Raw genomic sequence first — 27,326 nt, 5'->3', positions numbered from 1 at the left:
CTCATCCTTTCTCAGTCCAAATATAAAATGACGTGCACATGAGGGGTTTAGACATAGTGTCACTGCCACATAAAACTCTGCAAATTCTGCTCAGCTACTTTTCTTTCTTTCCCTTTTTTCTTTGTGTGTGTGTGTGTGGTGGTGGGGAACAGGAATAGCCACCAGAATTCTCCTCAGAACACAAAGGCGAGACCTTTGCATCTGCTTTGGCTGCCTGCTCTGAGGTAGTTTTCAGCTGAGGCTGTGAACAGCTGCTGCTACAACAAACATTTCTATGCCGTTTTTGAACAAAAGTTCTCATGAGGGATTCAGTGAGTTTCATGTTCTATTTTACACAGAAAATATTACACAAATAAGATTGTTTCCTGTCCTGAAAGGGCTCACAGGCAAAAAAGAAACATCACTAGCAATGACCACTGGAGGGAAACTGTGCTGAGATTGGATAGGGACTGTTGCGCTCTTGCTAGATGTAAGAGAATCACCACTATAAAAGATGCCCCTTTGCTTAGTTAGCAGGCGTGATGCCAAAAGAGGGATTGTTGTATTTTGTCGTACAAAAACGCCTCTTTTGGGACGCACTGCTGTGCAATCTGCTGCATTCTGTGGGCACCTTTGAAAAAGCACAGGCAATATTTTGAAAAGGAGAGAGAGGGATGTGTGTTAAGGGGTGACAGTTATACCCGGTCCCTGTTCTTGTGCTGTCCTAAGTACCATATAAATTACTTTTGCTCCACACTTGCTGAGTTTAATGCAGAGCTATACTTGCTTCTGATCTGTTGTTCAAGGTCTCCCTCTGCTATTAATTCTCCCCCCCCCCAGACATCAGCTAGTTCCCCAATTAACTGACGATAGATTTGCAAGGGCATTAATTTAACAGCAGAGATAAGCGCCATACAAGCGGGTAGGGTGTCTTCAGCACGACCAGCGCACACTCCTACACTAATGGGGCCCTGGAGTTTATCGAAGCTTGTGCTGCAATTTGAATTTAAACATGCCATGCTTTAATGTTGGAACATGCCAATAAATATCTTTTTATGATCGCCGCAAATAGACGAATGCCTGACAGATTTGTGCTTGGGACTCGTTTCTGCCATTAGCAAAGTACAGGGGAAAACAGACCTCTGGGAAGGTTTGCAGCCACTTGTTACTAAACATAGACAAGGGAAGCAAATCAATAGAACAGCCAGACCAGTCTTGTGCTGATCAGCTCTGTTCCTCCCCGTTCCTCCCTATTTTTTTAACAGTGGAACAATTTGGATGACTTTTGTGTCATGATTCCTGTGCAGTGTAACAGAGGAAAGCAATAAAAAGAGGAGGGGAAGCAATGTGCCAAAGAATATGGATGGGTTCAGACAATAATGCAGGACCAGAGGTTTTCGCCAGCCCAAGATATGGAGGGATGGGAACTTGAAGTTAGTGCTGCAGACGATCACATATCTCCGTTTGTTAGAAATAGCTGAACTGAGCCAGAGATTGTGCCCTCTTTCCAGACCTCCCCATGAGGCCCTGCATGCAATCTCAGTCTGCCTTGTGCTGCCCCTTTAACTGACAGGTCTGCCTTACATCATTGGCTTCATGACCATCAGCTATGAATGCAAAGGAGGCTGATGCACCTGGAATGAACCAGGAACTCATGAAGGGCATGGGTTCAGACAGAGTTTGTACCTTGGAGTTAGTACCACTTTGTTTGGCAAGTGAACGTCAAATCTCGTTTACACATCCAGGTTTAAGCCCACTCTGGGGATGGGCCTCTCATTGTCAGCCACCCCCCGCTAGACATGGATGTACATACTACCAGGGAGGGCACGTGTGTACTAACCCCGGCATACTCTACATGGTGAATGCAAGCTGCCCCAGGAGAACATCCACTGCCCCAGTTCCCCAGCACCACCATGCTCCAGGCTCAGAAGGAGTTCACAATGCTTCTCTCCCCGAGGGGCATTGCCGTGCTGGAGCCCGGACCATGATTGCCTTTTGCTGGTGACCCCCACTTTGGCAATCTTTTAGCGTTGATTGCCCCAGATAGCCTGACTACACAGAGTAACGTGACATCCAGTCTCACTATCCAGCAATGCCCCTCAGAGTATGGAGAGGACAGCCAGATCCAGGGACAAGAATCGGGGGAAACATCCACCGCCTTGCAGGTCTACTGCTCCGGTACATTCCTGAATGGAGTTTTCCGATCCAAGCCCAACAGTACGTTGAGTGCCTTAGACAACTGAGTGCACATTGACTGATCTGGGTTTAAGGCTCTGAGTGAGCCTCCTGTTCCTTGGCATGGGTTCAGACAGTTGCAGTCAAGTTGGTTACTGAATTCGTAGGTAGGTTCCACATTATATGTGAACTTACCCTATATGTTACATTCAGCTACATGTACTTACCTTTAGTTTCAGTTGGGATTTTGCCAAAGACTTGCCAGAAGACTTGTGTTCTGAGACGGGAGTCTTATCAGAGAACAAGCTAGCAACCCCATCTAGGCAGGCACCATGTGCATAAATGTATCTCTTCAAATGTCTTGTTCTAACTTTACTTGGGAGTTAGCCCCATCAAACTCTGCAGGGCTTACTTCTGAGTAAGCATGCCTAGGATTGGAGGAAATCTGGTCTAGGGAGAAGAGCTAGTCTCATGGTAGCAAGCATGAATTGCCCCCTTAGCTAAGCAGCATCCACCCTGGTTTGCATTTGAATGGGAAATTACATGGTGAGCACTGTAAGATATCCCCTGAGGGAATGGGGATGTAGCTCAGTGGAAGAGATAGAGTTCCATGGTGTAAAAAACCAAAACCATGTCAAACTAAGTAGGTCAGATCCTGCCTCCTGGTACATTCAAGCATGATGCAGTTCCTAAGGGGCGGGGGATTGACAGTGTTTGCACAGCATCTTATAGCATATGTTCCATACATTAAAAAGGCAAATCAGTAAACAACACATAGGACTATGTATAAATACACAAAGACAGATGGTGGCTTGATCATTTATTTACATTTGCTCAAAACAATGTGGCAGTTACTACTTAATATTGAAGATGTCAAAGGTATGCTTTAAAAATAAACCATGGAGAGAACTCTTCTGTGAATTCTGCAGTGCTGACTTAGACAAGAATGAAATGTTCAAATTGTTTAGGGAATTGTAGGGAGGTATTTCTAGGCTACCACCTGGACCAGAGCTACACAACTTTGGCCCTCCTGCAGATGTTTGTTTATTTATTTTATTTAACACATTTGTATACTGCCCAAAACGCAAATCTGTGGTTGGCTGACAACTCCCATCTTCCTTCACTATTGACCCCTGTGGCTGCAGATGATGGGCGTTGTAGTCCAAAAACAGATGAAGGGGCAAAGTTGTGCAGCCCTCACCTAGACCTAGTCCATAAAATTGACTGATGTGCTCTCTGCCATGGAGTGGTGTGTTGTTTGTGTGCTTTCAGGAGGTACATTGGAACATAGGAACATAGGAAACTGCCATATACTGAGTCAGACCATTGGTCTATCTAGCTCAGTATTGTCTTCACAGACTGGCAGCAGCTTCTCCAAGGCTGCAGGCAGGAGTCTCTCTCAGTCCTATCTTGGAGAAGCCACCAGGGAGGGAACCTGGAACCTTTTGCTCTTCCCAGAGCGGCTCCACTCCCTGAGGGGAATATCTTGCAGTGCTCACACATCAAGTCTCCCATTTATATGCAACCAGGGTGGACCCTGCTTAGCTAAGGTGACAAATAATGCTTGCCACCACAAGACCAGCTCTCCCACTCAGTTTATGTTCTAAGAATTTTTTCAAGTGCTTAGAATCTTTGGTGTCTAATAACCTTTCCTCATAATGAATCCCCATGAGGCTTCATTACACACAATTAATCTAAACACTTCAAAAATTCCTAAACTATAAACTGAGTACCCAGTGGCTTGCCGGGGGGTGGTAGTTGGCACATGGGATGCCACTAATTCCCCACCCCCACCCGCAAAGCAGTGGGGTCAAAATGAACAGAAGAAATGAAGGTGTGTAATGAAGACACCAAAGAATCTAAACACTTCAAAAATAAATAAATAAATAAACTGAGTACCCCAGCATGTGTGTGGTGTAGTTGACACATGGCAGTTGACTGTTGGCACTGTCCGATGACAGCCAAACTGAACATAAGAAATGAAGGTGTGCAATGAATCCTCATAGGGATTCATTGTGGGTTAGGAAAAGGCGACTTCGAATCACCATTATTTCCTATGGCAAAAATATACAAAATCAGTAAAAACTGAAATAAACAACATTAAAAATCAACCAAGTACCCCACTGCCTTTGAACCTAGGTGGTAGGTGGCTATCATGGGGACCTACCCGCCACCCAAATTCGGTGCCCCTAGATCCTTTATAAGTGGTTCAAATCAATCCTAATCCAAACCAAACCAAATCAAAATCAAATCTGGAGTGATTCAGGGGGACAGATACAGACACAAAACAAATCAGGGGTGATTCAATCCCTAGTTACAACTTATAAAGCTTCTAGTAATTTAAAGCCTTAGAATCAGGCCTTGACACTTTAATTGTGGCTCTTGCAGCTACTTTTTTTAAAAAAATAAAAAAAACCCTTTAAACTTTTAATTAACTCCTCCTCACCTAGAAATCTTCACCATTGTTGTGGATAAAGAACAGAGATGATGGGCAAGTTGGGGTACAATAGGAAAGAATACTGTGGAAAACATATTCAGGATGGATTAGCCCTGTGAACTACTGCTGAGTACATAATTCAATACACTTGAGTGGTGGGTTTAATCATCTCCTTAAATGCCAGTCTTTGTGTCCTTTGTAACTCATCTATTGGATGAATGCTTTCAAATACTAATTCTTCAATGGAAACAAGCCATTGAACACTTACACCACCTCTTCTCTGGAGGAAAAGAAGTATTCTGCTAAAGGTCCTTGGTAGGTAGCACTAGGCTTGAGTTAAGTAATACTAGCTGTGTTAATGATCTGCTCCTTAAGCTGCATCTGCGAACACTCCAAATTTACCCTTCTGAAATGAATGTGCCGAAGCGATCGTAACCATGCAACAAAGCAATAGACTTGGCTTTAAGTTGTAATTGCCAACTGAATCAAATGTTTCTTTTTTTTAAACGTCATTAAAAGACTTTTAAAACTGCAAAACACCAGATAGTAAGATTTTTATCTTCCTTATTGATACACTTGCTAGGAATTCAAAGTTGGGGTGGTGCAGGGACTGAAGAGTTGATCTTATCAATATTGGTAGTAGACACAAATCTCGAGATGGAAACTTAAATCAATATTTAAGGGGGAGTGTCAAACAAAGATGGGGTTTTTCAGCTGGTTTGTATTGTCACGACTACATAACGTAAAGGGTTTTGGAGGGGAGAAACCCCTTTCCTTTGTCAGAGGTTATACTGTCTTGTGAGAGGATAGCTGGGCTTGTAGTGGTGAGCATGAATAATCCCCTTTGCTAAGCAAGATCCATCCTGGTTTGCATTTGGATAGGGGGCCTATGAGGCGAGTCTCATGATCAGTGAGACTCGCCAGAAGGGGGTTTGCAGGGAGAGTAGGCTTAGCCCGCTCTCCCCACAGACGATCAAGCTGGCAGCCCTGGGCAGCTGGATTGGCCGCCCACATGACTGCTGCGTGCGGCCCCCGGAAGTTCCAGAATGCCCCGCGTGACTGCGCGGGGCATTCTGGAGAGACCTCCCGAGCTGGGGAGGCTGCTTACTCGTGTGCTGCCGCACGCCGCAGCAACACACGAGCAAAAAGAGGAGGTTAACGGAGTACTCGCTCCGTTAACCTCATCTTAGGGGAGGGGTATTTAGGGTAGTTAGCTGCCGGGAGCAACGCGGCTCCCGTTACAGCACATGATCGCCACAAAGCGGGCTAGGCTCCCTTAGCCCGCTTTTGGGCAATCGTGAGAATTGCCTCTACATGTAAGTGCTGTCTGCTGTCAGATATGGGGCCATAGCTCAGTGGTAGAGCATCTGCTTTCATGGAGAAGGCACCAGGTTCAGTCCCTGACATCATCAGGGGAGACTCCTGCCTGAAACCTTGGAAAGCTGCTGCCTGTCTGAGTAGAGATTACTGAGCTAGATGAACCAATGGTCTGACTCCGTATAAAGCAGCTTCCTATGTTCCTATGCCTTGGTCTCTAATCCCCCTTGAGGCTCCTTCTCATTCTAAGCATATGTAACAACCTGCCCTGAAGAAGAAACACTGGTATGAATTAACTATCCTGCTCTGTTTGCAATGGGCCTGCCGGCATCATGAGCCATTGCTTATCATGAGTTGGATTTTAATAGGATTTCACGACACACGTAGCTGGCTGTTGGTTAAAAAAACAACACGCTTCCTGCTTGTTTCTTACAGCTCTGTAAGAAACAAGCAGCAAGTCAGGACTGCAGTTAACAGCCTGTACACCTCTTTTCAAAGTGTTCTGCTGTTGTAGCTGGAGAGGTGATCTTTTGCATTCTGATAAGTTCCCACTGATTCATTGGAATTACCTTCTGAGTAAACAGACATAGAATCAGGCTGTGCTACTTTGGGGAGCTCCGTAGCAGAGCATATGGCTATATTCAATACAGTTTATTACGATCAAAGATCAGCACACAGATCAAATCCAGATACAAGAGTCCCCCAAAGTGAACACCAATAACAGTGCATGCGCTTATATATATATATATATGAACATTTGCGGTTTGGTCTAAGATCGTAAATAAGCAACTAACTAACTATATGAACATACACATAAAATATACAATTAAGAACTATTACATAAACTATAGAATGGAATAAGATAGCAAAATAAAAACACACATGGCTCTATTTCTTTTACAGATCTAGAAATTTATTTATTATTTATTTATTGGATACATTTCTATACCGCCCAAAAACGCAAGTTCTCTGAATCAGTCTTTGATAGCCTCCCGATGTAACAACTCGAGAGCAAATAAGTATCACTGATAGCAACTTGGAGGGCATATGATTTCCAGCAGGAAAATGGCACAGGGGGAAAATTTAAGTGCCCTCCATGGCATGCCACAGTCCCAGGAGGCAAGAGGGCCCCTTCAGTTGCTTTCCCTAAAGAGATGAAGAACGTGGAATTCTAAGCACAGCATTCTATAGTTTAATAAGCCTCTTCACATGACCAGCTAAACCTGGGTTATCTGCCTCTAACTCAGGACTGCATGCTTACGTGAATCAGAGCAATCTCCCCAATCCCTGGACATCCAAATCTGGGTAACCCTGCTTCTAAACCTCAATCTTAACCCAGGTTAGTTAGCAGGAGCCCCGGTAGCTGTGGTTGGGGACTGTGTGTCAGCTTTCCATTTTGTTTTCAGGTCCTGACAGCCAGCCACCATGTTTGTTTGAGAGTGCTGTGGCTGGAGGGGCTGTGGAACATAGGAAGCTGGCTTATACTGAGTCAGATCATTGGTCCATCTAGCTCAGTATTGTCGAAATAGACAGTGAATTATCCAAGGCTGCAGGCAGGGGTCTCTCTCAGCCCTATCTTGGGGATGCCAGGGAGGGAACTTGGAACCTCCTGCATGCAACATGCAGATGCACTTTCCAGAGCAGCCCCATCCTCTAAGGCAGGCCTGCTCAACCCCCCCCGCCCCAGCTGTTTTTAGATGACAACTCCCATAATCCTCAGCCACAGTGGCCAATAGCCAGGGTTTATGGGAGCTGTAGGCCAACATTTGCAGGAGAGCTGAAATTGAGCAGCCCTGCCCTAAGGCATTTCTTACAATGCTCCCATGTAGTCTCCCATGCAAATGCAAACCAGGGCATACCCTGCTTAGCCAAGGGGACAATTCATGCGAATGTGCCACTCTGCACAGCCCCCACTCCGTGATCACTTGGTCAAAATGGCATGAATGGGACTTCCCCCCCCCCACTTCCCCCTCATGGCCATTCATAAGGTGGCTATGATGTAATGAGGTTTTCCCTTCTGCTGGCAGTGCAGTGTACTGTGGGTAGGTGCTCCCGATTCTCAGCAGACTTCCCTAATCCAAGCTCACCACTGTGGCTCTCATCTGTCCACTGGGCTTTCAATGCAAAGCCAAACAGGGGCTCTGTTCAGCTACCCAGCCCTAGACCACTTCCTTCTGATCGTGTGCTGGAGTCCATTATCTAGTTTGGCCTTAAAACATCTTAGGGTCATTCTCAGTCATGCTCAGAACTTGGGTAGAAGGCTTCTCCTTCTGAAGCTCGGGAGCCACACATGTTTCCAGTTTCTGATAATATTCTAAGAAGCTTCCCCGGATTAAAATGATTGTTTTTAGTTGGCATTCCACATGGCAAGTACCCTTATAAGATTGCCTTGCTGTCTGTGTGTCCATACATGTTTGTTCTGAGGATAGAATGGGAGGTTAGGAGGAGGGGAAACCCACATCTCGTGTCCTGGGTTCTTTGTAGAGAGCGTGGGATAATTTAAACGTTGGAGGGTAAAGTTGACTTGGTAAGTCTTGCAAATTGCCTAGCGCAGGTGCAGCTAAGGGACAGAACCTACTTCTCTAGTGGGAGACTAGGGACCTGACCTAAACATTAATGAAAGTCTTTCAAATGATTTCTGTGAGGTTTGAATCTTCCCCAAGAGTCTCAGTTCTTTTTTCTTTTTTTCTTTTTGCATTTGTTAAGAAGGGAACTCTTTCACCCGTATTGACTCAACAGGGCTAAAAGAGCTGAAAGCAATCTCATTCCCTTCTGAAGGAAGCAGATAAGACTCTAGATATGTAAAGTTATGATCTCTTTAATAAAAGCTGTCTGTCCTGTACTTTTGGGAAATACATTAAGTGAGGTCATATCTCATCTTGAACTAACTTCTGCTTATGTCTCAAACTTCAGTTCTGTCCTAAAACACTCTTATCTCGACAGACCAAATAACAGGCCAAACATTCTCTGTAACAGAAGAACTGTATGGCAGCTATGATTGGTTTCTAGGGGAAGCCTTGATCCTAGGAGTGGCTAGAATGCTAAAACTGTCAGACTTGTCATAAAAATCACAGAGTTTTTATTTCCCTTTTATCCAGAGTAGCAAACTGACCTCCATGGCCTCTGCCAATCCAGAAAATGAAGGATGCAATCCTGGACGGAATTAAGCAAGTATGAGTCCTATTGCTTCAAACAATAGTGCTGAAACCAGTCACTTGGGTAGGCTCCTGATTCTGTGCCTCTCCCCAGGAACTGGTAGTGGAGCAGGTTAAGAATGACTGTAGACCTTGAAGAGTGCTGCTGCTGAAATTGCAATGTCTATTTGATCTAGCTGTTGGTCAGTAGGAAAGCTGATCCAGAATTCGGCATACAGCCTGTCCTGAAGGATAAACAGGTGCAGCTGCAGTTGCAATTCTTGGAGAAGAAGATTAAGAACACTGGAAGCTGCCTTATATAGAGTCAAACCATTGGTCCCTCTAGCACAGTATTGTCTACACCAGGGCTACTCAGCTCTGACCCTCCAGCTGTTTTTGAACTACAGCTCCCATATTTGCCAGCCACAGTGGTCCATAGCCAGGATTATGGGAGTTGTAGGCCAACATCTTGAGGAGGGCCAAAGTTGAGTAGCCCTGGCCTACACTGACAGGCAGTGGCTCTTCAAGGAAAGGGCCACCAAGAAAAAGATGTTTATTACTGCAGAGCTTAAAGCTGAAACCCAGTGGAATGGGCTGGCAAAGAAGCCAGGCATCCATCAAGCCACTGGGAAGTGTTGTCTCTCACCAATAATTGAGGAACTTCCACTGTCTGGACTAAAAGAAAATGGAAATGAGCCTAGAATGGAAACTCAGATGAACCCCCAGACACAGTAGATGGGTCATATCTTCTCTGGGTTGTGGAGATCATGGAGTTATGGCCCAGACTCCAGAGGATGTGGAAGTGCCAATGAGCTTCAACCTGCTATATCAAGCACAGAATACATGGCCACCTGTGCTATAGCCAAACCTATACAAGATTATCCTCAACAACTAGAAGCTACAGGAAAAACTGCTGAGCAACTGCTGGATAATTGTTAGCAGGCTGTTCACATGGCCCTCATCAGGGTAGGAGGAGCATCCAGCCAGGGTAGGAGAGTCATGTGTGCAGTGGTGCACCTAGTTAATTTTGGAGCCTGGACCTAAAGGCCTTTGGAGCACCCCCCCCCCCCCCGCTGCAAGTTAAGCATCATTTTTTTAACACTTAGGTTCTTGAGGGTACAAACCACACCACCGAGGACAGACTAAAGAGGATTTGGGGGCCCCCAGAGGGTGTGGAGGCCCTGGAATTTGGCCCCAAAGTCCAGGGGTAAGAGCATCTCTGCCTGCGTGCTCACAATCATGGCTGTATGTTTGCAAGGCAGGATGAGGAGTGAGTGATTGTGCAGGAGCCGAGAACTGGGTAGAATGGCTTTTGATCCACCTACAGTAAAATGCTGGGGATGGAATGTGGGTTGGCTATGCCCATCCTACCCAACTCAAATGTGGTCACTCTCCCCTATTCCTACCTTGATCTTCAGATTCACAAGACTACCAGTTAGGAACATGCATGGCTGGGTGCTCATCCTGCCCTGATGAGGGTCACGTAAACAGCCCTTCTGTCTTCTATAGTTTCTGGTATCACACTAACTACGCATATTACTTCATATGAAATCACTTCTCTTCCCTTCAGCACTCCATAGAGCCAATGAAAAGTTCTATGATGAGGACAGAATGGAGGGGGAGATGGGTACAGTGGTGTAGCCAGCAGAATGGTGGCCCCGCTGTCCATGTGCATGATGTCACATGCCAAGGGGGCATGGCCCGATCTCTGGAGGGCCCGCCCCAGCTCTCCAGTCACATTTCCAGTTTGCTGGCTGGGTGCATTTATTTTCCTTTTCCTCCCTCACTGGAGGGAGAGGAAGGGAAATAAACGCAGCCAAGCAGCAAGCGCTGGCTGGAAATGAGTTCTGGGAAGCGTGCTTGGGCTCTCTGAGCCTGGGCCATGCCGCCTTTGCACGTGATTTCATGTACAAGGAGGGCTATGGTGGCCCTTTTCATTGGCGGCCTGGGTTCTTTGAACCCTACCACTCAATGGCGGCTCTGCCCCTGGATGGGTAACTCTATCTTCTGTAACTTCTGTATTGAACCAGTGAGAGTCTCTTAACCATGTCTGTCTGACTTTGTAGACTAAATCAGATCTTTGTTATTAATCTGAGAGTATTGAACGGCACAACACTGGTCCTCTATTGGCTCCATGTTTAAGCAACTTCACTCTGCTCACTACTGATATACCCTTGAAAACAAAGCTGGACCAGGCTTCTGTTACCTGCTTTATAGGGCAGAAAAGCTGTACATATGATGTGTTGGTAACCAAAGAGTGCAATTGCACTTGGCTGGATGTTTAGTTGTTAAAATTGCTGGTTTATGCAACCCCTTGAACTGATCATGGACTGATTTGAGATGGAGCTTTTAAAAATCTCTCAATAAACGCTATTTTAGAAATCTTTTTCTCTAGATGTTCCTAAATGGGCTTGGTGCAGAATACAAATGTGAACATGGCTCCTAAATGCTCTTAAGCAAAGGCACAAAGGGGTCTGGGAGCAATGAGGAGGAGAGATGTTCCGAACCATTACAGCTATTCTGTCTTGCATAAAGTGAACCGGTGGGAAAAGACCTCTTGCCAGATGGTGGTTACAGCTTACTCAGTGCCCCTCTAGTAGTTTTCTTATGTAAGGTCAGGGAAAGAAGTATGATCACATGGCTGGAGTCTTGGAATATATGTCTGGGTAATGATAGGGTCTGCAGGTTTACAACCAGGAGAACTGTGCAGTACTTTAAATGGGCTAATGAAAGGAGTGGAGTCCTGGTGTCCACCAGTTTCCCCCTCTAACAGAGATTCCCAGATGTTATTCACTACAACTCCCAGCATCACCAGCTGCAATGGCCTTTGGCTGGGGGTTATGGGAGTTGTAGTCAACAACATCTGGGAATCCCTGTTAGAGGAAATACAGGTGTCCACGCTGCTCCCTTAGTTGATTGATGGCCCACCTGGAGTCCTCCTTGTTGTATCAGGGAGACTTTGGGTAGCTTTAAATATGATTTTGACACCTATTGTAACTTCCATTTAGATTCTGAAAGGACATGTTGAACAGAGAGAACTTTAGCTGGTGCTACTTCTCATGGAGGAATGAGAAATGCTATACTTGCTCTTCTGTGTACCTATTAGAGATACAGGTGCCTTCTCCTCCTTTGACTCTTATTTGGAAACCAACAGTACCTGCATACTTGCTGATGTCCAGGGCGAAGAGCTGGTCTCAGGGTTCATCCAGAGCTTCTTCCAGTGAATTATAGTCTTCACTCCACTCAAGTCCTACAGCTTCTGGATCTCATTTATTCCACCTGTCTGCAGCAGAGGCCCTCCATGGTGTGGCTGAGACTATCTGGCTCCTCCCCTCTAAGAACCGGTTCTATGCACAGCCCTTCCATCTGCAACGTGCAGGGTGCCCTTCATCAGAGATGTTGATGGATGTCTTAATGTTATCTGTGTTCTGTTTTTTTTTTAAATTGATACTGTAATCTGTTCTGAGAACTGCAGTTCAAAAGCAGAATAAAAATCTAAATAAAGAAATGGTGAAATAGAAAAAATGAACGGGGAGTATGTAGGCACTGAACATCCCTGTCCAAAACAGGATAGAGTAGAGCAGTGATCTTCAATATTGGTCAAGTGGGGGCCACTTTGAAACCTTCAATGCGAGGGTCATTTCCCACTGCGCTGAATTCTGCACAGTACTGCACTTTTCTCTGGGAGGGCCCTTTAAGAGAGATGGAGCCTTGCTTTAGGAGCTCTGTGGGGAAAGTGGCAGGAAGGGCTACCCTGCCCAGCACTCTGTGCACCCCTTCCAAGAGGGTGCAGGGGCTCGGGAGGGCTCTGTTTCCCTTAAAGCACAGCACTGAACAGTGAGAATAGTTGCCTCCTCTTGGTGCCCAGGGGACTGTGCAGAGTATTCTGTTTTGGCCTGCTAACTGAGCGAAGAGGTACTTTTTAAAAGTGGTGATTCTCTTGATTTAGCAGGGGGAGAGCAACTGGCCCTATCCATCCCCAGCACAGCATCCCTCCAGTGGCTGTTGCTGGGGGTCTATCTTATTTTTCTTTTTTAGATTGTGAGCCGTTTGGGGACAGGGAGCCATTTTATTTATCTATTTATATCTATGTAAACCACATTGGGGACTTTTTGTTGAAAAGTGGTATATATTCGTCATATTCGTTGACCAAAGCTTCACACAGGCCCAATAGACAATTAGACAGGGAGCTGCAATTAGGGTTGATGGGAGCTGCCCCTGGGCCTTACAATGAGGAACACAGGGGTAGAGAATACTGCTCTTGCCAATCTGGGTGGCAAAGCAGGGCGTGATATAACCATCATTGCAATTGACAGCATTTTGGTGTTAGGTGCACACAAACCTAACCTGCTCAGTTATTTCATCCCTCTGCTGCAACCCGTCCAAAAGTCATCAGTAATTGTAATAATGCTTGTGTTTCTGGTGGCCTTTCTGATTTCTCATCATGCCGGGGATGTTCAGATGAAATTGGCAAGACCGTAATGTGAATCTCTGAAGGTACTCCAAAGCAATTGAAGCTGGCAGCAGCGTCACACAGACACTTTGCAAGGATGATTTTCGAACTTTCTGCTCCAAGTAGGGCTGCTGCCTGATTAAATAAATCCTAGTTGATTGATAGTATCAGGGCTGGTTGATTAAATCAGCATACAAAAAGAACTGATCATACTGAAGAAACTGGGGGAAAATCCAGTCATTTGTCAGTTATGACTTGATTTTTGAGAGGTTGGAATGTAATGGTTATGGATAAGATATCTTTTTACTGAAGGCCTTATTACATGCCCAATCAAAATGATTATTTTTCATACAGTGGCAACGATTCATATAATATCTGGAAAAAGAAAAGGATCACTGAGATCTCCTATGTAAAATAAATGCAATATATACTTGGTAAGCAATTATAAGGGGAAATAAGTAAATAAACAAATGGATTGCCTTTCCCCTTCTAATTCTTCCAGCTTCCTTTCCTTTCTCCCAATGGACCATCATAGCCACATAAAAGTTATCATGTAGCATACATTTAAGCTTTATGTATATTATTGACTGTTGCAACATTATTACTGGAAAATAAATAAAATGCTAAGTTAAAAAAAGTATCTATCACAGCAGGCAGCCATCTTGGTAGAGGCATTCGCTCCTGTATGTATAAGAAGGGAGAACCCCTCTTCTAAGGAAGTGCCTACTACCTTTTAAAAATGATGTTTGTATTAGATTTCACTACTAATGCAAGTTGATGCCATAGAGTTGGCAGCTTATGTTGTCTCACCAAAATGCAATGCCAACACCCACTGAAAAATAATGGGGAGAATGGGTGGTAGTCAAGCTGTCTTTTGAGGAACTAATCCAGTATTATTGATCTCATTGATGAACACCAATACATTTCCAGCAAACCCCAGGGTTCACTGGAAAAGAATACACAGAGCAAAAGCAGATGATGAAGGCAGATGAAGACATATCATCTTTACTCTTTTATTAGGAGTCAACCCAATCCCACCACAGTGGCTTGTAACACCCTCTATTCCCTGTGAGAAAAGGTCTGGAGAAGGGAATAAGGTTGCTAGATGGAACACTTCAGAATTAGTAATGGTTTGGAGGAGATTCTCTGAAATTTTGGATGTCCATTGTGTCCTCGCAACCAAAGAGCCTTGTGGCACCTGAAAGATTAACACATTTATTGTGGAAGAAGGTTTGAAGGGCAAGAGCTTTCTGTGACAAATGCCTGGAGTCTCGCCCAGGAACGTTGCTGCCATAGGTAGGGTTGGAATCAAGATCTCTCCACAGTGAACTTTGAAAGAGAGCATTAGGGTTCCTCCAAAGAGAAGATACATTTCAAAAGAGAATGTCAGTCTTCTGGAGGCTGTTGTCCTCATACATCCAGTCTGCACTGCATGATACTGACTATTTAGTTTAGTCAGTAGGCCCAAAGAGCTCTCAACAGTATAGCGTGGGGCAGCCTTGGATTTGGGAGCGCAGGTGCCAGATCAGGTATTCCCAACCATGGGTCAACATATGCTTGGACTACAACTCTGATAATTTCCATCCACATTGGCTGAAGGTTGAAGATGATGAGAGTTGTAGTCCAATGATATTTGGGGACTCAAGACAGGGAACCTCAGATCTAGCTTTCTTATCCAAGAAATCAACATTACTGTTGTTTATTAACAATAAAAATAAGAGTTCAACCATTCCAAGCCACCAAATGCCAATCCAAGCCATAAACAGAAAATAACACAGTGGCAAAACAAAACAAAAACCCAGAAAGAGTACAATAAAATGGGCATAGCTCCATACAGCAACTTTTAAAGAAGCAACAAAAGGAATCAGCAGTTAATGACAAGGAACTGTTTTTCATGGGTTTCTGGGGAAGCAATTTTCTATAACCACCCACACCTATTTAAAGGCAGACCTCATTTTAGAGGAAGTGCTTGTAGAAGGTTCTGTTTTCCAATAGGAGGGTCAATTTTTTTGTCTTCTCCACCTTGGTAAGTACTGCTGTCTTTACTTTTATGCAAAACCTTTTATTTTACTCTTCATTTTGATGCCCTTTAACAGTCTGAGCACCTGGGAAAGGGGATAAAATGCAACATGGTCTTGAGAAAACTGGCATGTAGAAAAAGCTTGCTTGTATGAGCAGGTACCACCAAGATGTTAGTTGCTTGGTTTCAGCTACTAACATGTCCTGGGCAAAGCTAAGGCAGAGTAAACAGTTTAGCTTATCTGGTACTGAGGACACTGGTGATATTCAGTTGCCCCAAAAATCCAACACTTGAACTATTGAATTCCTCTTTAGTTCAGAGTTTAGCTTACTATGGTTTGATAGCAAATAATATTTGCCTTGGTTCTGCAGGCAGCTGTTACCTTGTTCTTTAAGGGACCTAGTCCTTCCACAGAATGGCTTCCTGGACTAAGGAATGCCTATGCTAATTAAATAGACTGTAAAACAATGATAGTTCAGGTTAAGCACAACCCAGAAGATACCTTCCTGTGGGAAGATGTATCTTCTCTGACTTCCCAGTCCCAGGTGTACAAGAACTAATGGTAGGGAGAGATTATTCTTGAGAAGATGACAAACTGAAGGCAATCTGTTAGCAAGCAGAAAACGAGCTAGCGTTGTTGTCGAACCTCTAATGCAATCTGGTGTGCAGAAACTAGCAGGTGAAGATCTTTGCAGAGTGATAATAGTGGTGACTGTCTGTTACCATGCTGCTCCTAAAGGCATAGTTGCAGCACCTGGCTTAAGTTGGCAGACATAGACATAGCCTTGCTGAAGTTATATAGGTCTGGACCTGGTCAGTGCCTGAATTGGAGCCTGCAGAGTCGCAGGTATGCTGCATTTTCTTCCATGGTGGAAGAAAGGTGACTTATAAAAGTAGCAGCAAACATTGGTAAGCCCTTTTCTCATCTGGGAATTCCCCTTTATATTGGATCCTCCACGTCTAGATAAGATGTATTATAGAACTTCTGCTCAGGCTTGAGATCTTACTGCTGCATCACACCAGTGTCAATTGCAGAGAAGAACACAGTATTCTCTACATGTAAGCCAAGATAATGTTTCTAAGATTCTAGATAGCTGGTGTGTTGGCAGTTGGAGAATCTTTCCAAAGATTGCCTCAGCCACATGTCTGGCCTACATAACATCTACCATAGTGGCTGCATAGTCAACAAGACATCTCTTGTAGGGGATGCATTAGTTGTTAGAAGACTAACTTTTCTGGTCTCTTATCTTGTCTAAAGATCCTGCTGCTGCCATCTCTGTAAAACCAACTAGAAGAGTGGAAGGGTGTTCCAGACATTGCTGTAGGAGAGTTCTTAGCATGGGCCACAGACACAGCAAGTGGTCAGTACATGCCAAGCAGAAAAATCTTTGCATTTCTCATGAGAAGTACACAGAAGTAATGGAATCCAAATGTTCTCTTTGGGAGCGAAGGTCATCAGATGCTTCAGTGTGGATTAGTGAAAGCAATTCTGTAATATTGGTGGGAGAAGTGACCAGGCAGTTCACAGATGATCAGACTAGCCTACTGATTCCAGAGGCATTGCCTGCTCAAGTCACTGAAGCTGAACTTGATGATACCCTCTCTACTGCTAGGATGGAACAAAGAACTGGTGAGACACAAGAGATGCTTGAGGCAGGGAGTGATGAACAGGGGCCACCAGATCTGGAATGGTCATCTCCTGCAGAAGATATGAAGGCTCTGCCTAAAAAGAGGTCCCTACAGGAAGGAGAAACGTTGCTCTTAAAGCCAGGTGAACAGTCTGTTCTACAGGCAGCAGAATGTGCTAGTGGAGATGTAGCTGAAGAGACCAAAATGGCAAAGCGGACAACCTGGAATCTGGAAGAGCAAACCACCACAGAACTGGAAAAGCACACCACTGCTGTGTATGAGGAAAGAGTGACCAAGAATGTAATACTTAATGCTGTAGAAGGTTTAGAAAATGCTGAGGCTCCACAGAGCAGGGAAGTCAAAAAACCAGACCCCCCAAAGAAACCATCAAGGCATACTGGGTGGCACAGATCGCTGAGGAATCTCCAGTGTCTGAACTAAGGGAAAATGTGGATGATCCTAGAATGGAAGCCCAGGGGAACCTCCAAACCACAAAAGATACTGCCTATATCCAGCCTTCTGCAGAGAGGGAAGATGCATAGACTTCATGCGAATAACTCCAACCTGCTTTCAAAAGCATTTCCATGATCTAGCACAAATGACACAAGATAGTTCCCTTAAAACTGATGGACAATGATAGCTCAGAGGTTGGTGGTGGTGAGACTGCTAGGTAAAATATATGTAAGACTGAGATCCAGACTGTGGTACAATGAGTTTAAAAGGCACCCCACCCAAAGCAGGAAGTTCACAGCAGCAAAAAAGATTAAATCCAAACACATCTGGCAGCCTTCCCTGACCTCTTGGGTGCAAAGTCTCATTGGAATAACTCTCTTCTGCCACTCTATACTGCCAGCTTCTCACTCAGCACTGTACCTTGTTGAGTAAATTGATGAGGGCTTCCAGATTTTGTGTGCAACTTGTTTTCTCTTGAGGATTGTTTCTCTCCCCACTGCCATTGTTCTTCCTGACACAAGGGACATACCAGGCTGAAGAAGACTCCTAACCTCCTAAAGTGTAGCAGACCAGGCCATGGAAAAAGGACTTAAGGAATGTCTCCTTGAAAGCATCTTGCAGAAGGAACGGCAGTACTAATCTAGTAATTCTGTTGGTGACATTCTAGTTTTGATAACTCCATCTCTGTTCACATTTAATGGCATCATGGTTCTCTTTTTGACTTCCTGTTGTTTCTAAGGAATGTGGGTTTTCTTGGCATCCATGGCTGCAGCTTAAAGCCTGACATGTCTCCTTTTATGCCATGTCTGTCACTTTACATGAAGCTTCCAGCTGACTGCATTTCTGATTGCATCATGAAGGTCTGACTGCAATTTCTGCCTTGTAGAGCATGGACTTCTTCCTTCAGCCAAAGCTCACCCATGCCTGCCTTCATGCTGGGTGCAAAGGGTGGACTCCAGGAGCGGACACAAGGGTCTGAGGGGTGAAGTACATGGACATGAACTCTGTTTCTAATCTTAACTTTGTTTCTCTCTGGTTCAGGAAAAGCTGCAGCCACCTCAAAGTGCTCTTCTCTTCAGAGCCCTAAAATCCAGCATATGGATCTGTTGTGTTGCACATCAAGATGATGAAGTTGACTTGTATACAGATTCTCCCCGCACACACTACCGCCTTCTGCAATCTGTAGAGCCTAACAAGATGTTTGTTCAGTATGGTCTAACTTTTATCAGGGTAGCCAGGGGAACTAAACTGGAATGGTAAACCAGGTGCTTTAAACTGAATTACTATAACTTTCTGTACTAAACGAAGATCCCGTTCTCATGACCCAACGAGGGGTGTTCAGCCAAGCTTCGAGCCCTGTGTTTCTTCACAAGAACCAGTCATGTGCTGGCACAAATTGAGATACGAGGTGCAGAAAGTGACTGTGTGCTAGCTGTAATCTGGGGCAGGAAGGGGCAGATCATGTTCTTCCTCCACCCTTGATACAACTCTGGGTAAACAATTGTTGGCTGTCCCCGTCCTACCCAGATTGCAGCTAACACATGATCACTTCACCTCCCTCCTACTTCAATCTTACTGACACATGACTAGTTCTTAGAAGTGTGCATGCAGCTTACATCCCGACTGGATGTTCCTACCCAGCTTTTGAGAACAAGCCCTACATTTAGCTGTCCTCTTTGTAAGCTGAATTGGACTATTTTATTCTTAATACACGGACAGCTTGGAGGACACGCTTGGACTAGTTCATCCCACACAATAATGGATGTGAGCCCTTTCTGCCTCCTTCCTGGGATACCACTACCTGTCTGTAGTGGGGGTCATCTGAATTGCCCCTCCATTCACTACTTTAAAGTATGGAAAACTTGAAACAATGGCATACAGGGAAAGTGGAAGGGCATGAGTACTCACAACCCTAACTGTGGGGCAGGGCAGATCCAAGAGTGAATTGGGCCAATGAGAATTTTAAATGCACAACCCATCAAAAAGCACAACATTAATTGATCTTCTGCCTGTCTTTTGTGGAAGAAACTTCCCTCTGGCTCACCGCTGATGTGTCCTTGAAGACTTCTGTTCTTGCTCTGTAGGATGAAATGACTTTTTTATGTTGATAACCACTAGGAGAATTCAGTCTTGTTCAAGATCCAGCTGAGTATCTGGTATTTGTAACCGGCCTGAACTGACTTGAAATGGAGCTTTAAAAAAATTTCTCAATAAACGCATTTTAGACATCTTCTCTCTGGACATTTGTAAATGGGTTTGGTACAGAATACAAATGTGAGCATGGTTTCCAAAAACTACAAAATGCTGGGTCACTGCCATTCCAAAAGAAACTGGGAATGAAAAGATTAAGTTTAGAGATTGCGGGAGAAGCTCTTTCTGTGTTCTGTGTGGCAGCAGCCTTGCTCGACCTAGGCTGACCAGCATGGACTGATGAGATTACCCTGTGCTGGTGCTCCAGCCTGTCTCTGGAGGGAGATGATGAGGGTAGGCAGGTTCTCTATGGGGGCAGTAGCATCTAGGTCTCTTTATAACTGGCCTATGCCAGTGCCACTGCTGTTTGCATTTGTGCTAAAGATTCTGCAGATTCCCTCCAGAAAGGCCTTTGTGTCCAGGGATGATAGGATTTGTTGTCCACCAACATCTGAGGACCCACATTTGGGAGCCCCTGACACTGATCCTGTGGCTACTGAGGGAGTTGCGATGTTGGACTACATGGACCCCATTGGGTCTGATCCAAAAGGTTCCTCTTTCACCCTTATAGACTTGAACATTCTTGCAAGACCCTCACTGTAACTTAAAAACCTTCCCACCCCTTCAGGGGGAGGGAAGTCCTACTGAACTCAGCAGCATCTCCACAATAGGGCTGAGAGCGATAACTGCCTGCAACCCTGGAGAAGCTGCTGCCAGTTTGTGTAGACAGTACTTCGCTAGATGGACCTATGGTCTGACTCAGTATAGGGCAGCTTCCAATGTTCTACCTGTATTCAGCACTGCCCTGCGGCAATGGCCATAGTTCATAGTTCAGGTCAGCAGCTCCGTAGTAATGAATCTGGTCTACGGTCTACTGTTGCAGCGGATGGACAGTCTTGTCTTGCCAACATCTGCATCTTGGCCCTGGGGGAAGTGGTTGGCCCAATGGCTTGTTGGTGTGAACAAATAAACAGTTGGCATCAGAGTAGGTAATCCTGAATATTGCTCACCAATTCTGCCGACTCGCATGATAGGTGGTGATGGATGAAGGCAGAGGTTGGCCCAGAACCTGAGCTGGCCCAATCATTACAGAAAGTAGCTTCTGAGCAAAATTAAACATTTAGAGACACAAGTTTTGGGCGGTATAAAAATATGTATAAATAAATAAATAAATTCCTTACTGTTCAGCAGTGGCTAAAGCAGGCAGGGATCTATGTCTATTGTTTCAAGTTTAAGGGGTCCCAGGCAGTGTTCCCTGTAACTGGGATGTTGTTGACTACAGCTCCCATAACCCCCAGCCAAAAGCCATTGCAGCTAGAAATGACGACGGTGAATATTTATATACTGCTTTTCAACAACAAGTTCCCCAAGTGGTTGACATAGATATAAATAAACCAAATGGCTCCCTGTCACCAAAGGGCTCACCATCTAGAAAAGAAACATAAGAGAGAGACCAGCAACAGCTACTGGAGGGATGCTGTGCTGGGGATGGAGAGGGCCAGTTACTCTCCCCCTGCTAAAGAAAGAATCGCCACTTTTAAAAGGTACCTCTCTGCTTAGTTAGCAGGGGAGTTGTAGTCAACCATATCTGGGATTCCCTGTTAGAGGGAACACTGGTTCCTGGAGAGTAGTAGGTATTTCTGTACTGCCTACATCTCAAGGCCCGCTATGGTCTCAAGACACGAGTCCAGAGGCCAGTACAATACAACCTCCTCACAGGCAGTCAGGGTATTTGATAAGAACAGCATCCTGTTCAGATCTATGGGACACAGGGATTTGGATGAGATGTCATTGATTTGGGAGCCGGAGGACTGACTGTATAGTGCTTTTGGAGAGTGCAAAACAAACACGGTGTGGGGGGATGCATATGGGAGACTAGAAGTGTGAGCACTGGAACATATTCCTTTTTTGTTTTGCATAGTGGACCCTGCTTAGTTAAGGGGACAAGGCCTGCTTGCTACCACCGGACCATCCATGTAATTTGAACCCTCGTCTGGTCAACCACATCCATAATTCAACCATTTTCAAGAGTTGTTACAGGGAACTGTCGGGGGACTTCTTCCTTTCAGGCACATCTCCAGGAGCTGGTAGGGCTACCTCTAGGTTCAGGGGTCCCTTGACACACCACCTAAAGCTCATGGGGAGGTTACTGACACAGCAACAACAGAGGGTCTTTTCTTCTCCTCTCAGGTGCTAGTAGGGTGGAGCTGAGAATTTTCCCGCAGTGCCCCGACATAAAATGTCATCTGGGGTCATATGAAGGAGAGAAATTCTGCTGGCCAGCAAAAACGTTGGTCTGGCCCAATCATCCCCAGGAGCTGCTGGGGCAGATGTGAGCAGTGGACCCTGATGGGGCCCTGGCAACTGCCCAAGGGTGTCACACGTAGATGCCAGGACCTCTGACTGGCACAGTGTCTCATAAGAAAAGCCCTGCTGGATCAGGCCCAAGTCCCATCTAGTACCGCATCCTGTTTCTCACAATGCCCCCCCACTGCCCTGGTCCCAGCTACCTTACACCAAGTCAGACATTGATCCATCTAGCTCAGTATTGTCTACACCAGGGATTCTCAATGTTAGGTCCCCAGATGTTATTGGACTTCAACTCCCATAATCCCCAGTCAAAGGCCACTGGGGCTGGGGATTATGGGAGTTTAAATCCAACAATATCTGGGGGCCAAACGTTGAGAAAACCTGGTCTACACACCAGGCCTGCTCAACTTAGCCCCTGCCAGCTGTTTTTGGACTACAACTCCCATAATCCCCAGCCACAGTGGCCAATAGCCAGGGACTGTGGGAGTAGTAGGCCCAGATCTGCAGGAGGGCCAAATTTTAGCAGCCCTGGTCTACACTGACTGACAGTGGCTTCTCCAAGTTTTCAGACAGGAGTCTCTCTCAGCCCTATCTGGAGATGCCAGGGAGGGAACTTGGAACTTTCTGCATGCACGCATGCAGATGCTCTTCCTGGATTAGCCCCATCCCCTAAAGGGAATACCTTACAGTGCTCACGTGTAATCTCCCATTCAGATCCAAACCAAAGCAGACCCTGCTTAGCAAAGGGGACAATTCATGCTTGCTACCACAAGACCAGCTCTCCTCCCTGATGCCTCTGGGAAGCTCAAAGGCAAGAGATGGACACACACCCTCTCCTGCTGTTGCTCCCCTGCAGCTGCTATTCAGAGGCATCCTGCCTTTGAGCCTGCAGATATCAAGACTAGTAGCTATCAAGGTGAGTAGCCATTGATTGGCCTCCTCTTCCTCCTTCAATCCAGCTTTTAAGGAAACAAGAAACCTTTTTCAAGGCCAGGAGGTAGCAAAGCCGACATTGCAGGATCACACACCATGCAACCGAACTTTGAAGTGAGCACATGGCTACACAGCCTTCTGCAGTGCTAAGTTTCTTCAGGACCTTCCAGGATATTGAATAATTCTCAGAATTATTCCAATATGCCATAAAGCTTCAAACCCAATTAACCTCACTAAGTAATTCATCACAAAGCAGCTGCATAAATCAGAGAGTGGTGTCAACCAACTGGGGCCCAATGAGCCACTGCCACTCACTACCTGAATGGCTGAGCCTGTAATGGGGAAAGAACACTCCTCAGGTGAAACTAATGTGTCACATTTGGGGAAGATTGAGAGGGTGGCCTCCCAGCTGTATTTAAGGAAAGCCTGGAGTGGGTTCTAGCTACTGCAGAAGAGCTTGCCTAGGAGAGAACTCAACTGGTGAGTTGATTTTGAGCCTATGCATGCTTATTGGGGAGGAAGCCCTATTGAATTCAGTGGGGCTTTCTCCTCAATAGCATGCATAGGATTTGATGTATCTTTTTCAATAGGTGACAGTATTGGATGGTAGTTTGTTGTTCAGTCTTCTGTTTTCCTTTGGGTATCTCAACCCTTGGTAAACAAGGCTGGAGTTTAAATACTGTTATGGTAAAAACCTTTACTTGTGCAGGCAAGAAGAGTAGCCTTATATTTTGGGTTGGTAATTTATCTTCCTAGGCAATGGCCTATATGTGACCACAGCATGCAACTCTCAATCTGTCTAGTGGTATGAAGTGTAAGTTCCTTACTCCTCTAGAACATAGGAAGCTGCCTCTATACTGAGTCAAAACATGGGTCATTTAGCTCAGTATTGTCTAGAAATCAGGACTGCTCAATTTCAGTCCTCCTGTAGATGTTGACCTACAATACCCATAATCCCTAGCTATTGACCACTGTGGCTGGGGATTATGGGAGTTGTAGTCCAAAAACAGCTGGGGGGTGCGAAAGTAGGCCCGGTCTACATGGACTGGCAGTGGTCCTCCAAGCCTTCAGGCAGGAGTCTTTCTCCCAGTCCTACCTGGAGATGCCAGGGATAGTAGTGATCCTGGGACGTACTGCATGCAAACAGATGCTCTACCATGAAACTATCCCCCCATCTCCTAGGGGAAATATCTTACAGTGGGTTGTGCTCACATGTAGTTATCCATCCAAATGCAGTGTGGTGTATTGGTTAGAGTGTCCTACTAGAACTGGGGACCTGGGTCCTAATCCCCATTCAGCCATGGAATTCACTGGGTGACTCTGTGCCCACTACTTATCTCTCAGCCTCACCTACTTCACAAGGTTGTTGTGAGGATAAACATAACCATGTACACCCCTCTGGGGGCTCTGCAGAAGAAAAAGTGGGATATAAATTAAAAATCAAGACTCTCCCTGCTTAGCAAAGGAGATAACAAATGCTTGCTACCACAAGACCAGCTGTTCCCCTCCATCCTCTGCATAGTGTTGGAAATATTGTTTCCTACTTAGTAGTAGCTGTATAGCATAACCTGCCGGTTCCCTTCTGAGAACTTACATGGTCCTGGAGACCTTGGGAGTGGCATGCTTCAACAGGTTAATGCCAGGGTGCAATGTTTCTGCAGACCCATGATACATTCTCTGTCCTTTTCTCCAATCTACTACAGAACTGGAGATTTTTGTCAAAATACTGCAAACTGATCGCCTGTTTTGCGAAGGTAAAACTTTCTAAGAGTTGAGGCTGTCTTTCACCATGCTCCCTCCCTCAGTGTGTTTAAACTCAAATCACAACTTTTAAGAGACTCTCTAATGTTTCACCTGTTGCTTATATCTGGTAGGTTCTTTAGTTTTTAGAATACTCAGTCAGAGCTTTTAAAAAAACCTTTAATTTGGAACCTAAACTGTAATTCTGATTGTGGTTTTGTTGGAATTCTGTATGTAGCTATTCTGTACTAGTCTGTGACTGTAATAAAGTATTGAGGTGATCATAGTTTTAGCTTGGATTTTTAACTTGTTTAGCTTTGGTTAATTAGTTGCATTTTACATGGTATCTATTTTATAAATGTTGTGAGCTGCCCCAAGTAGTAGTTCACTGGAAAGGTGGGGCATAAATATTTGCAAATGGCAGCCTGTGCCTCCTTGGCAAAGTTCACCCTGTGAGCTAATAAAAAAGAAGGAATTCCTTCTTAATCCTGCTTCAGTGAGGAACCTTCTCTACTGCTCCTTGACAAAACAAAGTAGAACATGTGGGCATGGCCTTCTCTGAGGATTCTGTTCACCCCCCATCCTGTTACCCTCTGCTCTTTCTTCCCAGTTTAGCTAGCTTCTCCAAAAGGCGGTGTGATCTGTCAGCATCTCAGGCCAGGAATACAGAATTTAGCAAGAAGTGTTGCATGCAAGCACTTGCCAGTGATATGGGTCATGAGCATCCAAAGGCTGGGACTCCAGCAGTCCACGGTTTGCTCTGGGGAGGATACCGGTGGTGGTGGGGATATGACCTAATATGATGCTCTGTGAACCTGGGTGGTGCTGGACTGTGCTAATGTCTTGTCACTAGCTTGGTTCTTGTTCCTTAATGCTTGAAGTCTTGACTGCTTACATGACAACCCTATTCTCCAGCCCACAGAACACCACGATGGGAGGCATGTTTGGAAAGAAAGGGCTACCAACTGCTGAGGAGAACCTGAAGGACCAGAACCTAGATGGAGCAGGCAGAGAGATGGAAGAGCCTGCTGGAGAAAATGGGGTGAGCAATCTAGGGGCAAACAAAGGAAATGCTCCAGGCTCTCAGGTCCCTGCTGTACAGAATTCTGAAGTGGAGGAAGTGGACTCTCGAATTGATGTGGATGCCCAGTTAGACCAGCCAGGAGAAAAGCCATCTCCCGTTTCTGGGTGCAAGGCCTCTGCAGCACCAGAATCAAGCTGTGGTCTTAAACCGCTGGCAACAACCCCTGAGGAAAAAAACACATGTGACACCGCCGCCGCCACCACCACCACCACCACCACCACCGAAGCATTAAGCTTCACCATGATATGTACATCTCAGCAGACACTAGTCCCTCCTGACCATCAAACCTGCCTCCTGGTTGTAAGTAGGCAGAGCACATGAAGCTCCCATAGCTCACTTGAACTTGGGGCTACCTTCGTTACTCTATATGACTGATCGGGATTAACTGGGAATGTGTTTACCTTCAGTCTGGATGAAGCATCCCATTGTCCTAATGGACTGCAAGCTGGGATTTCCCATGGAATCTGATGGGGATATACAAAGTGTAGCTGCTACCAGTTCATGGCACTTGCTGCATGATGGTGCTCCGAAAGTATTTGCCGCTTTGAGGATTTGCTGAAATATTTAACGAGTATTAAGTATTTGCCAAAAGTATCTGCTGCTAAGCTGTTCCATTGCCAATAGAGTTCTATCCAAGAAAACAAATTGGGTGTTCAACAATCTAACTCAAATGGATGTTGCTGTGTCTTGTATTACCCCTCTGGACTCCAACTCATTAACTGTTAATCTATTGGTAATCTCCTTCTGACTTAGTACTTGTGCTTCAAAGGCTTTCTTGGTGGGAACTTCCTGGTGCTAAGCCCACTGGCCGCCTTGTACTCGGAACTTAGCACCTTGTACTTGGAACTTAGTGCAACATAGAATACAACTGATTCTCTCTAAGTAGCTGAGTGGTGCTGAATGAAAACCACGGAATGGTTCAAATCTATATTGTGAACCTGAATGGATAAAATGACTGCCTGGCATTTGTATCTGTCAATAAATAACTTTTTAAACTATTACTGCAACCTACCATGGTATTGATCTGCTTTACTCTCTGTTAAATTAAGGGGAAAAACAATTCATACTTCAGAGCTTTGGCCTTGCCTGGGGATTATTGAGGAAAGTTGCAGTGGGTGTATAGCCTGAATTTCTGAAGCCAAATCAAAGCAATGGTTCAATACAGATAAGCTTAAGGAACTTTGACATTCTTGTTGGGGGGGGGGCAGGCAGGCATTGCCTGCATTAAGAAGCTAAGAGAATAGGAAGTTTTAATATCCTACAAAGGTTGTAAATCATCCTTTTGTACTCCTGAAAATAGAATAGTTTATTCTACGGGAATTTGAAAGAAAAGGAGCAACTTTTGTATGGAGCCAAATCTAGCAATGTGCAGAAACCCTCTAGATAATGTTGCTCATCTAGAGCAGATGCTTATCCTTGTGAGAAATGGCAAAATTGGCTTGCCACTTTCTTGACTAGAGTTGGCACACACT

At 45.1% G+C, this 27,326-nt stretch overlaps 2 long non-coding RNA genes across 3 annotated transcripts; both read left to right on the top strand.

Moving 5' to 3' along the window:
- The first annotated feature begins 15,399 nt into the window (after positions 1 to 15,399).
- Positions 15,400 to 19,830, top strand: LOC128333506 (uncharacterized). Its single transcript, XR_008310954.1, has 2 exons — positions 15,400 to 15,521; positions 16,774 to 19,830. It is a non-coding gene; the product is annotated as an uncharacterized LOC128333506 (long non-coding RNA).
- Positions 19,831 to 23,283: 3,453 nt separating this feature from the next.
- Positions 23,284 to 26,852, top strand: LOC128333550 (uncharacterized). 2 transcript variants are annotated; one of them, XR_008310966.1, is made up of 3 exons: positions 23,340 to 23,510; positions 24,734 to 24,784; positions 25,686 to 26,852. It is a non-coding gene; the product is annotated as an uncharacterized LOC128333550 (long non-coding RNA). The 2 variants fall into 2 exon arrangements; XR_008310965.1 differs by lacking the exon at positions 24,734 to 24,784 and having other exon boundaries at positions 23,284 to 23,510.
- The last annotated feature ends 474 nt before the right edge of the window (positions 26,853 to 27,326 follow it).

This window comes from Hemicordylus capensis, chromosome 8, assembly GCF_027244095.1.
Source record: "Hemicordylus capensis ecotype Gifberg chromosome 8, rHemCap1.1.pri, whole genome shotgun sequence".
NCBI classification, from domain to species: Eukaryota; Metazoa; Chordata; class Lepidosauria; order Squamata; family Cordylidae; genus Hemicordylus; species Hemicordylus capensis.
This window is presented reverse-complemented; position numbering and strand designations above follow the sequence as displayed.